The sequence below is a fragment of the Malus sylvestris genome, chromosome 5 (genome assembly GCF_916048215.2).
Source record: "Malus sylvestris chromosome 5, drMalSylv7.2, whole genome shotgun sequence".
Classification (NCBI taxonomy): domain Eukaryota; kingdom Viridiplantae; phylum Streptophyta; class Magnoliopsida; order Rosales; family Rosaceae; genus Malus; species Malus sylvestris.
This window is the reverse complement of record NC_062264.1, coordinates 37,637,382-37,650,940: the sequence shown is the minus strand read 5'-3', so window position 1 is coordinate 37,650,940 and position 13,559 is coordinate 37,637,382. Positions and strand designations below refer to the sequence as shown.

Genomic DNA, 13,559 nt, shown 5'->3' with positions numbered 1-13,559 from the left:
CACAAAAAGAAACTAATATATGGGTAAAATTAAAAATGAAAAGAAAATTTGTACAAATTAAAAAATATTTGCAAATTAAAAATAGGTACAAACTAAAAATAAAAATATATGATAAAAAATTTAGGCATAAATATAAATATACTAATTGTAACATTTTTAACATTAAAGGAATATATTTAAAAATAAAAATATTTTATTATTCAAATAATTAATGATGTTATTAATATTCAAGGACCTTGATCAAAAATTGAAAATGAATAGGATTTTAATCAATGGAGTAACAAAAAGAAGGATGTGAACCTAATTTTCCCATTTTGATTCTTTTTGTTGAAGAAAGAAAGCACAAAAATATGGCTACTTATTTGTGATTTGAAATTTTAAAAAGTTTTAAAGGAAAATATAGTCAGTTTTTGACAAAGCAATAATATTCAAAATTACTTTCATTCACATGATGAAGGGAGATATTTGATTATTTTCACTCACGTTATTTGTCGTAAATATTTTGTATGCCAAGAATAGCTCACTTTGCATTCACAAGCATTTGATTGTGTTGGCCGGCGTTTAAATATTGTTATTCTACCTTGTCATTTTATTTAATTTCAAACGTGCGGTAATAGTATTTTCCTTGTATATTTTGTATCACTATCATACATTGGATAATGAATACATAAACCGACTTAACTGACTTTTAGCCCTAATTAAAACAGAGAAAACCATTGAACCTGCAGGTTTTACATCCAATTCAACAATAAAAAAATAAAAAATAAAAAACTTGTCAAACCCAGTCGAAAAGGTCCAATCCTGTAAGAGTATAAGTAAGGACAACAAGCATCAAGAGCAGAATTCAAGTGAAAGCAATTCAAGGGTCTAGATGAGGACAAGTGTCACAAGATCCAAAGGAAGTTACAAGGCTGTTAGGATATGGTGCTAAGGTTGTTAAAGTTGTTAAAACTGATATACTTCATATCTTGGCTTACAGAGCAAGGAATGTAATAATATAAATACAGATAGCTAAATGTGTAATTGATGATGAAAAACATACAAGAAATACAAAAGAAATCTTCTCTGAAATCTCTCTCTCTCTCTCTCTCTCTCTCTCTCTCTCTCTCTCTCTCTCTCTAAATCTCAGTTTCTTCGACTATCTTCATTGGAGCTACTGCTTCAATCTTCACATGGTATCAGAGCCGATCCGACTGGCGCTTCCGCATCTCAATCAAAGCTTTCATTTCTTCTCTCTACCCTCTAGTTTGCAAACTGTTCTGTGATAAAACAAAAATTGGCGTCGTTAGAGTATTACAGAGCTTCAACAACTTAGTCTTCTTCTTCTGCATATCAACTGTTTGTTAAAAGGTCTCAGTGAATTTCTTGTCTCACAACTCAATAATGGTTACTGCTTATCAGCTACGGATTGTTCAGTCTCCAATCACCAGTCTTATCTCTACCATTTCTACGTCCGTTACAGTCAAGCTTGATGATTCTAACTACTTAACCTGGAGTTTTCAGATTAAACTTCTCTTTGAAAGTCATGGTATTCTGGGGTTTGTTGATGGATCACGAAAATGTCCTCCAAGATTTGATAAGGATGCTACAACTGAAGGGATTGAAACATATGATTATCTTGTATGGAAGATGCATGATCGTGCTCTTATGCAATTAATCATTGCCACTTTGTCTACAACTGCAATGTCCTGTATAATTGGGAGTAACAGTTCTCATGAAATGTGGGTTAATCTTGCTTAGCAATTCTCGACAGTCACGAAAGCTACAATCTTTCAGATGAAAACTGAGCTCCAAAACATTCAAAAAGGGTCTGAATATGTCTCTGTGTATTTGCAAAAGATCAAAGATGCGAGAGATCATCTTGCTGCTGCAAGAGTCATTTTTTATGATGATGATATCATCATTCTTGCCCTGAAAGGTCTTCCTGCAGAATTTAACACCTTCAGGTGTGTTATAAGAGGCAGAGAAACTGGCATTTCCCTAAAAGACTTCAGGTCTCAATTGTTAGATGAAGAAACTACAATTGGTCAATATTTTGAGTCTTCCCGATCCTTTAGTGCTGCAATGGTTGTTGGTACCAACACTGACAAAGGGAAAGCTCTAGTTCTTGATCAAGATTCTTCTCATGCTGTTGAGTTTGGTTTTAGCTCTGGCATCAATGATTAACCATACAAGAACAATGGTGGTGGTTCCCGTTCCCCTGGTTATAATTCTAGTGGGCAGTATTATACCAATGGGAGTCCATCCAGCAATTTTGGAAGTAATCCTCAGAGTTCTTACCACTATGGCAGTTACAAGGGTAACAACTTCAGAGGCAAAGGAAGAGGAAGGTAATATCAGTCTGGTTCCCGATCTTATAATCATTCACCAAATCCAAGTCCTGGAATTCTTGGTGCTCCAAGACCATTTCGGTCTCATTGTCCAGATCATCCATCTGAAATACCAACTTGTCAAATATGCAACAAAAAAGGGCATGTTGCAGCTGACTGCTTTCAGCGACATAGTACACCGGTCTTTGCTTCTCATTCTCCGATTCAATGCCAAATTTGCTGGAAGTTTGGTCATTCCGTTATTCAATGTTATCATCGAGGAAATTTTGCTTATCAAGGACGGCCACTAACCCTAAATCTCTCTGCAATGCATGTTCAGCATCAACCATCTGCCCTTGAAGAACAATTCTGGGTTGCAGACACGGGTGCAATATCTCACATGACCTCTGACCTAGCTAACTTGGAGTTGGCACGACCATATCACGGCAATGACACGATTACCACTGCAAGTGGTGCAGGTTTACCCATTTCTCACGTAGGCTCTTCCAAATTGCATACTTTCTCTCATACTCTTGTGTTGCAGAATGTTTTACATGTTCCAAAGCTATCTCAGCCTTTACTATCAATTTACCAACTCTGTAAGGATAATAGATGCCGATTCATATGTGATGATGTTTCTTTTTGGGTTCAGGACAAATTCACAGGGAAAATCCTTCTCAAGGGGCTGTGTAGGGCTGGTTATTATCCTATACCTTTCCACATTACTCCGAAGCTGCCATCTGCATCATCTCAGTTTCACAAATGCTTTCTTGCACAACCTGTTAGTACAAGTCTATGACATCAAAGGCTAGGACACCCATCTAATGCAATCACTTCTGCCATACTACATCAGCATCAAGTTTCTGCATCTTTAGACACTTGTAAAACAGTTTGTACACCATGTCTAGAAGGGAAATTTACCAAGTTGCCTTTTTCCTTTCCCACAAATAAATTTGTACATCCCCTAGAAATCATCCATAGTGATGTATGAGGCCCTGCTCCTCTTTTATCATATGAAGGGTTTAGATACTATGTAACCTTCATAAACGAATGTACATGATTTACATGGATTTTTCCTTTGAAATATAAATCAGAAGTGTTTGCTATATTTGTCAAGTTTCATGCGTTTGTGTGTACCCAATTTTCTGCCAAAGTTAAAATTTTACAAAGTGATGGTGAAGGAGAGTATATTAGCTCTCAATTTCAACATTTTCTCACCACCAATGGTATCCTTCATCACAAATCCTGCCCACACACTCCTGAACAGAATGGATTAGCTGAACGAAAACATAGGCACATTGTAGAAACTGCCATTACTCTACTTCAAACTGCTAAGTTACCTAATCTCTTCTGGTTTCATGCTTGTGCCACTGCAGTATATCTAATCAATCGCTTGCCCTGTGTCATTCTTAAAATGAAGTCTCTTTATCAACTGTTATATGGTTATCTTCCACACATTAGTCATTTAAAATTTTTTGGATGTGCATGTTTTCCTCTATTGAAACCATATAACACTTCCAAATTACGACCAAAAACAGCTACTTGTGTGTTTCTGGGCTATGCAGGCGATTATAAAGGTTTCCTCTGTTTAAATCTTGCTAAAAAAAATGTATATATCAAGACATGTGCTTTTTGATGAATCCAACTTTCCATATGAAAAGTTTTCTGTTTTTGTCAAAACCTCACCTTTGGTAGTATCATCTCCATCATTGCATCCTTCTCCGTCATTACCATGCATTACATTGACTAATCAAGTCACAACATCACTTCATAATCATGCATCCTCATCTCATAATACAGATTCAATACGTTCTGCATCTAGTACTCCAGATTCCTTGCCTGCATCTAGTGCCTCAAATTCCTTGGCTGCATCTAGTGCCTCAAATTTCTTGGCTGCATCTAGTGCTTCTGATTCCTTGGAAACACATACATCTGTCCCACATTTGAATTCATCTCCCTCTCCAAGTGTTGACATACCAGGTACCATGCCTACACAGTATCCCATCCCTGTGGATCCTGATTTCCAACCCGATCATCTTGCTGTTGTTCTCTCATTACCAATGAATGTGCATCCTATGGTAACACGTTCCAAGAATGGTATTGTCAAACCGAAGGCTTTCTCAGCTAGCATTGGCTCTCAGTCACCTGTCTCCGAGCCAAAGATATTCAAGCCGCTTCTAAAGTTGTAGAATGGCAAAGTGCAATGCAGGAAGAGATCGATGCCCTTCATTCTCAACAAACATGGTCCTTAGTTCCTCTTCCCCGTGACAAGAATTTGGTTGGATGTAAATGGGTATATAGAATCAAGAAGAATGCCAATGGCATTGTGGCACGATATAAAGCCCGGCTTGTAGCCAAAGGGTACAGTCAAGAAGAGGGTGTCGACTACGGTGAAACATTCAGTCCGGTGGTTAAACCTACAACCATTCGTCTTATTCTTGCCTTGGCATCACAGTTCCACTGGCAACTCCGGCAACTTGCTGTCAAAAATGCCTTCTTACATGGCGTTTTACAAGAAGACGTGTACATGGAACAACCTCCCGGATTTCTCAGCACCCAGTATCCATTTAATTATGTCTGTAAGCTTCACAAGTCACTCTACGGATTAAAACAGGCTCCAAGAGCGTGGAATGACAGATTTACAAGTTTTCTACCAGCCTTGGGATTTCAGTCTTCACATGCCGATCCATCGCTTTTTGTTCAATCCTCTCAACAAGGCATTGTTGTCTTACTGCTTTATGTTGATGATGTTATTTTAACTGGAAGTTCTTCTCAGTTAATAGCTCAGGTCATCAAAGCTCTTACTACCGAATTTGAAATGAAGGATTTAGGTGATCTACATTATTTCTTAGGGCTGCAAATTAGTCACACTGCAGAGGGTTTATTTGTTTTCCAATCCAAATACATCAGTGAGTTAGTTGCTAAGGTGGATTTACAGGCGTGTAAACCTTGTGCTACTCCCTGTTTACCATATCATCGACTCTTAAAAGATGATAGCAAGCCGTATCACAGTCCCGATCAATATAGAAGTATCGTGGGAGCTTTTCAATATCTCACATTTACAAGGCCTGACATAGCCTTCTCCGTGAATCAAGCCTGCCAGTTCATGCATAATACTATGGAGTCCCATGTCATTGCAGTCAAACGGATCATCCGCTATCTCAAGGGCATACCAGATTATGGGTTACATTTTAAACCTGGACCCCTATCTCTTCTATCCTATAGTGATGCCGACTGGGCTGGGGATCCAAATGACCGACGTTCCACCTCTGGATTTATCGTTTTTCTTGGATCCAATCCTATTTCCTGGTCCTCAAAGAAGCAGCATACAGTCTCTCGGTCATCCATAAAAGCTGAGTATCGAGCTTTTGCTATCACAGCTGCTGAACTATCCTGGATTCGACAGTTGCTTTGTGATTTACATATTCTTCTCTCTCACACCCCCATGATTCACTGCGATAACATTTCCGCCATTGCTCTTTCCACAAATCCTGTGTTTCATGCGAAGTCTAAACACATTGAGATTGACTATCATTTTGTTCGTGAAAAGGTGACAAGAGGAGATCTTCACGTTCAACATGTTTCTTCTGCTGATCAATTTGCTGATATTTTCACAAAGGGTTTATCTGCAGCCTTGTTTCACCATCACTGTGGCAATCTCATGCTCAGTTCCCTCACGCATGAGATTGATGGGGGATGTAAGAGTATAAGTAAGGACAACAAGCATCAAGAGCAGAATTCAAGTGAAAGCAATTCAAGGGTCTAGATGAGGACAAGTGTCACAAGATCCAAAGGAAGTTACAAGGCTGTTAGGATATGGTGCTAAGGTTGTTAAAGTTGTTAAAACTGATATACTTCATATCTTGGCTTACAGAGCAAGGAATGTAATAATATAAATACAGATAGTTAAAGGTGTAATTGATGATGAAAAACATACAAGAAATACAAAAGAAATCTTCTCTGAAATCTCTCTGTCTCTCTCTCTCTCTAAATCTCAGTTTCTTCGACTATCTTCATTGGAGCTACTGCTTCAATCTTCACAAATCCCACCTCTAAGAGGCTCATGCTAAAGGATTCAAGCTCACCTTAATTAGAGCACTCATTTGAAAACTCAGGCTTTGTTTTAAGGGCATGAGCTTACATGTCCAGGCCTAGGACGATATTACTAATTATTGAATAGTGACCTCATAAAGCTGGCCTACAATATGTAACAGTTTCTAACTATTTCAATGTATAACTAAACCCTAAGCCTCAAACTCACAAAGTCTACATCTATTTTGGTAAATTTCTTAATGGGAATATGTTTACTCACCATTCTCAAGTGATGGTAATGCTCACCACTTTATTTATCACTGTTTGATAAGTTTAAATTTTCAAAATCTGTGTAGTAGACAGACACAAATCTTAAAATTGAAACTTATCCAATAATAATAAATAAGGTAATGATTATTACCACCGATGAGCAAAAGACTTTTTCTTAATAGCTCTACTTCCTTGCTCACATTAACAACCAACTAATTTTCAGACATTTGGTCGTTAGAAAGTGTCCCCATATAATTAGATTTGGAACCCGAGCTCCACTTGTTAGCCAAATTAACCGTTAATTCTTCAAATTGACTAAGATTTTTAAACTCCTTGAGGGCATCACATCATTTTATGCGTTGGTCATCTATTATTCCTTATAATTATTCAAGGCCCGGACCACTCAAAATTGCAATGAATATTTGGCCTTTATTTGTTGCGTGGGGATTGTTGGCCGTGACCATGTGTTTATGTACTAGCCTAGGTGACATAAACAAGTAGTGGCATGGAAGACCCGTCACCCATCTCGTAATTGTCATCCTAAATATATAATTAGAGGAATATTACTTATACGTGACATCTAATATCGGCACGCATCCAAGTTAAACAATGGCCACCACCTTATACATCAAAACCCAAGATTTATTATACCTTTGGTTGAATAAATATAAAGATATCAAATATGTGTACGTAAGTGGGAATATTTCACTTTCTTTTTATATGTTTCTTCTTCTTTGTCACTGTCATATGGTGCGAAGATTATTGGCCTATGTGACTCGTGAGGTGTTCTTAAATTAATGGTTTTGATTAAATATGATAAGTTGATAGGGTTATCTTTTCAAGCGGTGATGTTGCGATTAAGAGAAACTAACCACCTTATTTGTAACCTATAATTCATAAAATAAAGGTGTGGAAGAAGTGTGAATAAAGTAGTAAACCAAACTTTGTTGCTTTACATGCCATTCTTGACCTAAAAAATATCATAACAAAATTTTTGTTTTATGTAACAGATCATATCTTTTTCACATAGCCATGCATATGGGTTCCCAGACCTCTCTCTAAATCTGAGTTCTACTAACTCTGCACGAAGAATTTATAAATTGTAGGTAACGTGCAACACTGCACCATGTAGTATATATAGCACAGTTGAACTCTCCATTTAAGGAAAACTAACGAAAAGTTCTAAAAAAAAAAAAATAGTTTTAATCAAAACGACAAAATAAATGTGTAAGTGAATAATATCATAAGTGACTTTTCCGGCTAAAAATATATTTAACGTTAAAAGTGAACAGTACCATGAGTATTTCATTGAGACTTCCTTTAGTTAATTGAAGATAAATAAGCACAGACAAAGATGAAACTGATCTTCTTTTCTGGCTTAATCAAAGAGGAACCCTAATGTTGCATACTATCTAATTCTTCTTTTTCCCCATTTATCTTGATGTTATGATGTTTGGTTGTGATTTTTTTTTTAAATATAAACATTACAAACTGGATCCTATACGGATCATAGTACAACACAAATCAATTAAGAGCCACGAACAAATTTCGGACGAAAATTACAAAACTAAATACAAGATTGACTATGGTTTTTTTATTAGATCCCAACATAATGTTGAAAACACCCCACATAAGATTATAAAAAAAAAATTAAAATAATTCTAAATACACCCCAAATAACACATCCCAATATTATTTATTTTCTTCAACTCTCAAAACCGTTCCCTCTCCATTGTACTTAGAACAAAACTCTAATCAATAAAACTACAAAGACGTTGACTGAAAAAATTATTCATAAGAGAATCTTAATCCAAAACCAAATACACTTCACATTGATAATTGATCTTCAATCAATTAATCCCAACTTTTGTCCCCATTTTCCTATTCCTACTTGGGCAGTTTCCATCTTTCTAAACCTGATTCCTTCAATCAAATCAACCTTCCATACCAAATCAAGTAACCCCTTAATTAGTCTTATTAGTTGGCTGTTCGGCTCAGAGAAGCACACTACTAGAAAATAACATTTTGCCGACAAATATAAAGCCGACAAAACAAATTTTTGTCGGCACAAAAATTTTCCCCCGACGAATATTTTAATTTGTAGGCTCCAAACTTCTAGACCTACGCCTACCAAAATGTTGTTGGCAGAGAACATTCAAGCCGACGAATAAACTAAAGGTCGGCGAAAACATGCCGGTTCGTCAAGGGCGCAAATTATTAATTCCTTCCCGCCCCTTTATGTTTTGTCTTTTCGATTACCCCGCTTAATTTTTTCTTCAAAAGAATTTTCCCCTTAAATTTGGATACAATGTTTAACAAACCCTATTATTTGTGGATAACCGTCCCCTCTTCTCTCTCTCTCTCACAAGGCGCCGCTCTTGGCTTTCCGTCGACATTGTTTTTTTTTCTCGCCGTCGCCGTGGCTTTATCTACTCTCCGTTGCTGCTGCCGTTGCTGTTGAAGGGACCCTTCTATTCTAGCTTCGAAATCTCCAATACAGAGTGTTTCTCTGCATTTCGTTTATCTTAAACATTTGGGTAATGTTTTCAAGCCTATCTATTCTATTTTTTCCCCTCAGCTCTCTATTTAATCTCAATTTTATGGCTCCTTCCTTAGATTGCTTTTCCACTGTAATTTTGAGGGGTTTTAGGCAATGATTTGATTGAGGATCCTTAGTTAGGGTTTGTAGTTTCTCTTTCTGGGTTTCCTGGGATTGAGGATGCTTAATCCATGTTCTGGAAATTGCTTTTAACTTCAATTTCTGGGAAACTTCAATCAATCTACAGTAATAGTTTTATAGTTAAAATTGATTGTGAGTCTTTGCAATATAATATTCAATTCCTCTGTTTAATCAATTGAAATTCTGTCATGGTACTTGACTACTTGTGAGATTGTCATTTTCTGTATATTTTACTATTTCAATATAATAAACAGTTATTTATTTATTTATTTTTAATTCCAAGCTTGACATTGAAACTGAATTCTCAAGAAAAATGGTCCCAAAATGTTAAGAGCAATGAAATTGCGTTGATGGGGGTGGTGTGAGTAATGACAACCATATACTTGATAACAACAACAACTTCTTACATTTACAAGTGCCTTGTGATGGTTAATTCTTATTTTAAAGTATGTTGTAGTTTGTGTTCTTGTTTGGGCTGGCCATTTGATTTAAAACTGGGAATGCTCCCTTTCTGGTTTTTGAATTCTTAACCAATTTGAGCAGGCTGTAATGTCATGCCTATTCAAAAGTGAACAAAGGTAAGGTTGTGATTTTATTATCAATTTAAAAATTGTGGTTTAGTATTGTTTTGGCATTTTGGTGAAATGGGTTTGTTTGTACCTAATTGCAAACCTTTTGTTTGCTCGTGATTTAATAGATGACTGAGTATCCATGCTTATACATACTTTAATCATTTTTTTTTTGTAACGTGTGTTCATGTGGCTGAAATTCTGTGATTAGTTTTCTTCCTTGAAACTTTTGATTAGTTTAATTCTATTCGAATATGAATTATTTCTTTATGCAACATAGATACCTTTTGGTTTGTTGGTGAGGCATTATTTACTAAAGGTGGTTTTGTAGGAACTGCTTATGAAGAGAATGAAGTAGCAAATTTTTCATACAATTGTCAATACTAAAGTTCCAGAATGAATCTAAGGATGTAAGTTTCCTTACAAACTTAGTTAGACTTGAAAGTGTTTCTTTGAAAGTTTGCAAGTTTTATTTCTCTTCATTGACAAAAATTCATAGATTGGCAGCTTGTGACATACTCACTTGTAGTAGTAGAGGGAAAGGCATGTTATCATGGACAAAGAATGCATTCACCAATCAAGGTTAATTTCAAATCCCTGAACCCTTAAATGCTATTGCACAATTGTATGTGTCGGTTTGGATCATGTTGTAAGAACTACTATGTGCTGAAAGCCTTTATTCACCATGTAGTCATTCAATAAATTTATCTTTATTTAACTTCATCACGAATAGCTAAGCCATATACATTTTGAATTTTAAATAGAGTGGATGGTTCACATTTAGGATTGTCAATATGAGTTACAGCTGCATGAAAGGATTTATAAGGTTTTGATGGAATAAGTGAAGATCCATCTGGGTAATTGATGACTAGTAACTTGAAATGATCTTCAAATTATACACTTCAAAGATATTATTAATTGTAGACATTACTTTTCTAAGTATATTGGCAATGTGTTTGTTGGCTAGGAAGTTGTGTCATATGTGATATAGGTATTAATCTTCCCTATTGGGTATATTGTTACATGTTCTTTGCTCTCAAGTATGCTGCAGGTGCAAGATGGTTGTGATTGTGCAGGTGCTAGTGCTAGATGGTTTTGAGTATATAGGGGCAAGATGCAAGATGTGTTGTGATGCTACATGGCAGCCAATTTTGAGGAATGACAGTAGGATAATTTTATTATGTGACATGCTTTTGTATAAGTACTCTAGATGTACGTTCCAAATTTATCAATCAATAAAGTATTATTTCTTAACAATTTTTGTGTACTGTATTTTGATTTTTGTGTATTGTATTTTGATGTGCATATGTAGTTGCTAAGCATTAAAGCATTTATTATTATTTTTTTATAAATTAATTGTCTTCCTGACGAAACTAATTTTGTCGGGAGATAGAAGACTTTGCCGACGAAATATCCATGGCGACAAACACATTTTGTTGGCTGAAAAGTATTATTTGTTGGCTTAAAAGGCCTCTATCGATGAAAATATTTGTCGGGGAAGATGTAAATGCCGACAAAAAGGAGTTTGTCGGGAAAAGTTGAACCTTAGCCGACGAAATACCAAAATTCGTCAGGAAAGTTCTTGCACGACATGCTTTGCGTGACAAAATGGCCGACGAAAATTTTCGTCGGAAAAGACCCTTTGCCGACAAATTTTGACTTTTGCCGACAAACAAATTTTGTCGGTAAAGCCGAAATTTCTAGTAGTGGCAATACAAAGGCCCTCATTTGCAAGTCTTGTTTTAAGAATATATGGTTTCCACATATTTTCGAGGAGAGCTTGGAAAGGTTGTCCCTTTCTTTTGCGTACACATCTTTTAGGTTTCGCAACATTGTCCTACTTATCCTGGGTTGAAGTCCAAACAAAAAGAAATGGAGGAACTGAAGCACTGGCCTTTCCTTTAAATGTTGTGACCTCAAGTTTTTAATCAAAGCAATGTTACTCTTTAATCAACATTTGGCGCGGTGTGGTAGAAGAAGAATAATTGTGGCTGGTTCTTGCTGGAGAAGGGGGAGGGCTAAATTTTTTTTCTTTTTTTAGATATGCAGAGTGTGGGGTATATGTAGAAAATGTGGGTTGTATGTTGAGGTGTGGGGTGTGATGGTATTATGGAAAAGTAGGTGGGGTGTATTAAGATAAATTTTAATTAAAAAAGCAAATGTTGGGTGTATTAAGGTTGTGGGGTGCATTCAACAATATATGTGGGGTGTTGATAAAATAAGCCTTGACTATAAGTATGTGCTTGATTAGCAAACTCATCAAATGTCAAATTGCATTTCTGTAAATGTAATTAATCGGATAATTGGAGATCTTGTCCAGCAAATACCATATATCCTTGATGAGTGAAGATAATTGTCAAAGAATCTGAACCTTCTACTTAATTGCTTGTATTAAGAGTTAAGACTTTGGTTTGCTTGTTATCATTTGTATGTTTCTGGGTCATAAAGAAAATCGATTTTAACTTAAACATTATATGTATGATATAATTTTCCAAAATATAACCTGCAAGATCTAGAGTACTTTTGGCCTATGTAATAATTTGCCTACGAAGGTGGTGGAGACTTGAAATTAATTTTCACAAGCCCATCACATCAAACAAAAAGATGACGTGTTTTTTGTGAGGGTTTGAAGGTAAAATAGTCTTATATCAGTGAAAGGAAAAATCTTATAAGGGTTTATAAAGGGTTAAACTATTCTCCATATTATTGATTAATTTTATGATAGAACCTCAACTTTTTTCATAATATCAAAGCATATAGATCGATATGTTGACAACATATGCATATGTCCATATTGTATATATAATAACACAAGAAGGCAAAGAGGACAACCTCGTTCATGCCATATGGTACGCTCAACTGGCCCTCCTCTATCTTATTTATTGTCAAACAAGAAAATGACACACACACAGCCCCACTCATTTGGTTTTATAGTTTTGTGAGGAGAGAAACCCAGTATGCAATTGCGATGTCTATCTACCCTGCTATTTAGTATTTGAATTCTTGACTAGGGTATTGATCCCAGTAGGGAAAATAGGTAAAGAAATGGAAAGGTGTGTCATAAAGATGGCAAGTCCACCTTGCAGATATATCCATATTCCATGCACAAAGGTGGTGGGGAATTTTGATGGTGATGGAGTGGACAAAGCCATGGCATAAAATATGGATCTCCATTTATTAAAAAAAAAGAAAAAAATTAGGGTCACATGCATATGATGTGTAGTAAAATGTGGGGTGAGTGGCACAATCCAGCTATCAGCTTTAGTCATCACCTTAAAATTTGATGTTGCTTCCCTCTCCTCTCTCACAACACCACATTTTCCCTTTATAACATTGTCCCACTCATATGACAATTGACAAACAAGAGAGAGAGACATGTAGAGAGAGAATATCCTTTATGCGAGAATTTTGAGGGCTACCATTGGTTTGCTTTAGGAATATGGATTTGATAGGATAAGAGAGATGGTGGAGTTGAAGCAAAGGTGGAGTATAATATCTATTGGGGATTATTAATTTTCCATGGTGGAATCAAGAACCAATAAAGTTTGAAGTATCCGGAAGGTTAAGGTGATTCTATTCAACATAAGCATAAAAGGGGACCTTTACTTACCATTCTTTTCCATTGAATTAGAAAAATATATGCCATTGTTGTAAGCACAAAATCTTATCCCACCGAACAAAAATCCTATACGCCAAAGC

The 13,559-nt window shown here is 36.0% G+C and overlaps 1 long non-coding RNA gene across 1 annotated transcript; it reads left to right on the top strand.

The window, feature by feature from the left end:
* The first annotated feature begins 8,644 nt into the window (after nucleotides 1-8,644).
* Nucleotides 8,645-11,111, top strand: LOC126621973 (uncharacterized). The gene is made up of 3 exons (XR_007623241.1): nucleotides 8,645-9,148; nucleotides 10,192-10,270; nucleotides 10,360-11,111. It is a non-coding gene; the product is annotated as an uncharacterized LOC126621973 (long non-coding RNA).
* The last annotated feature ends 2,448 nt before the right edge of the window (nucleotides 11,112-13,559 follow it).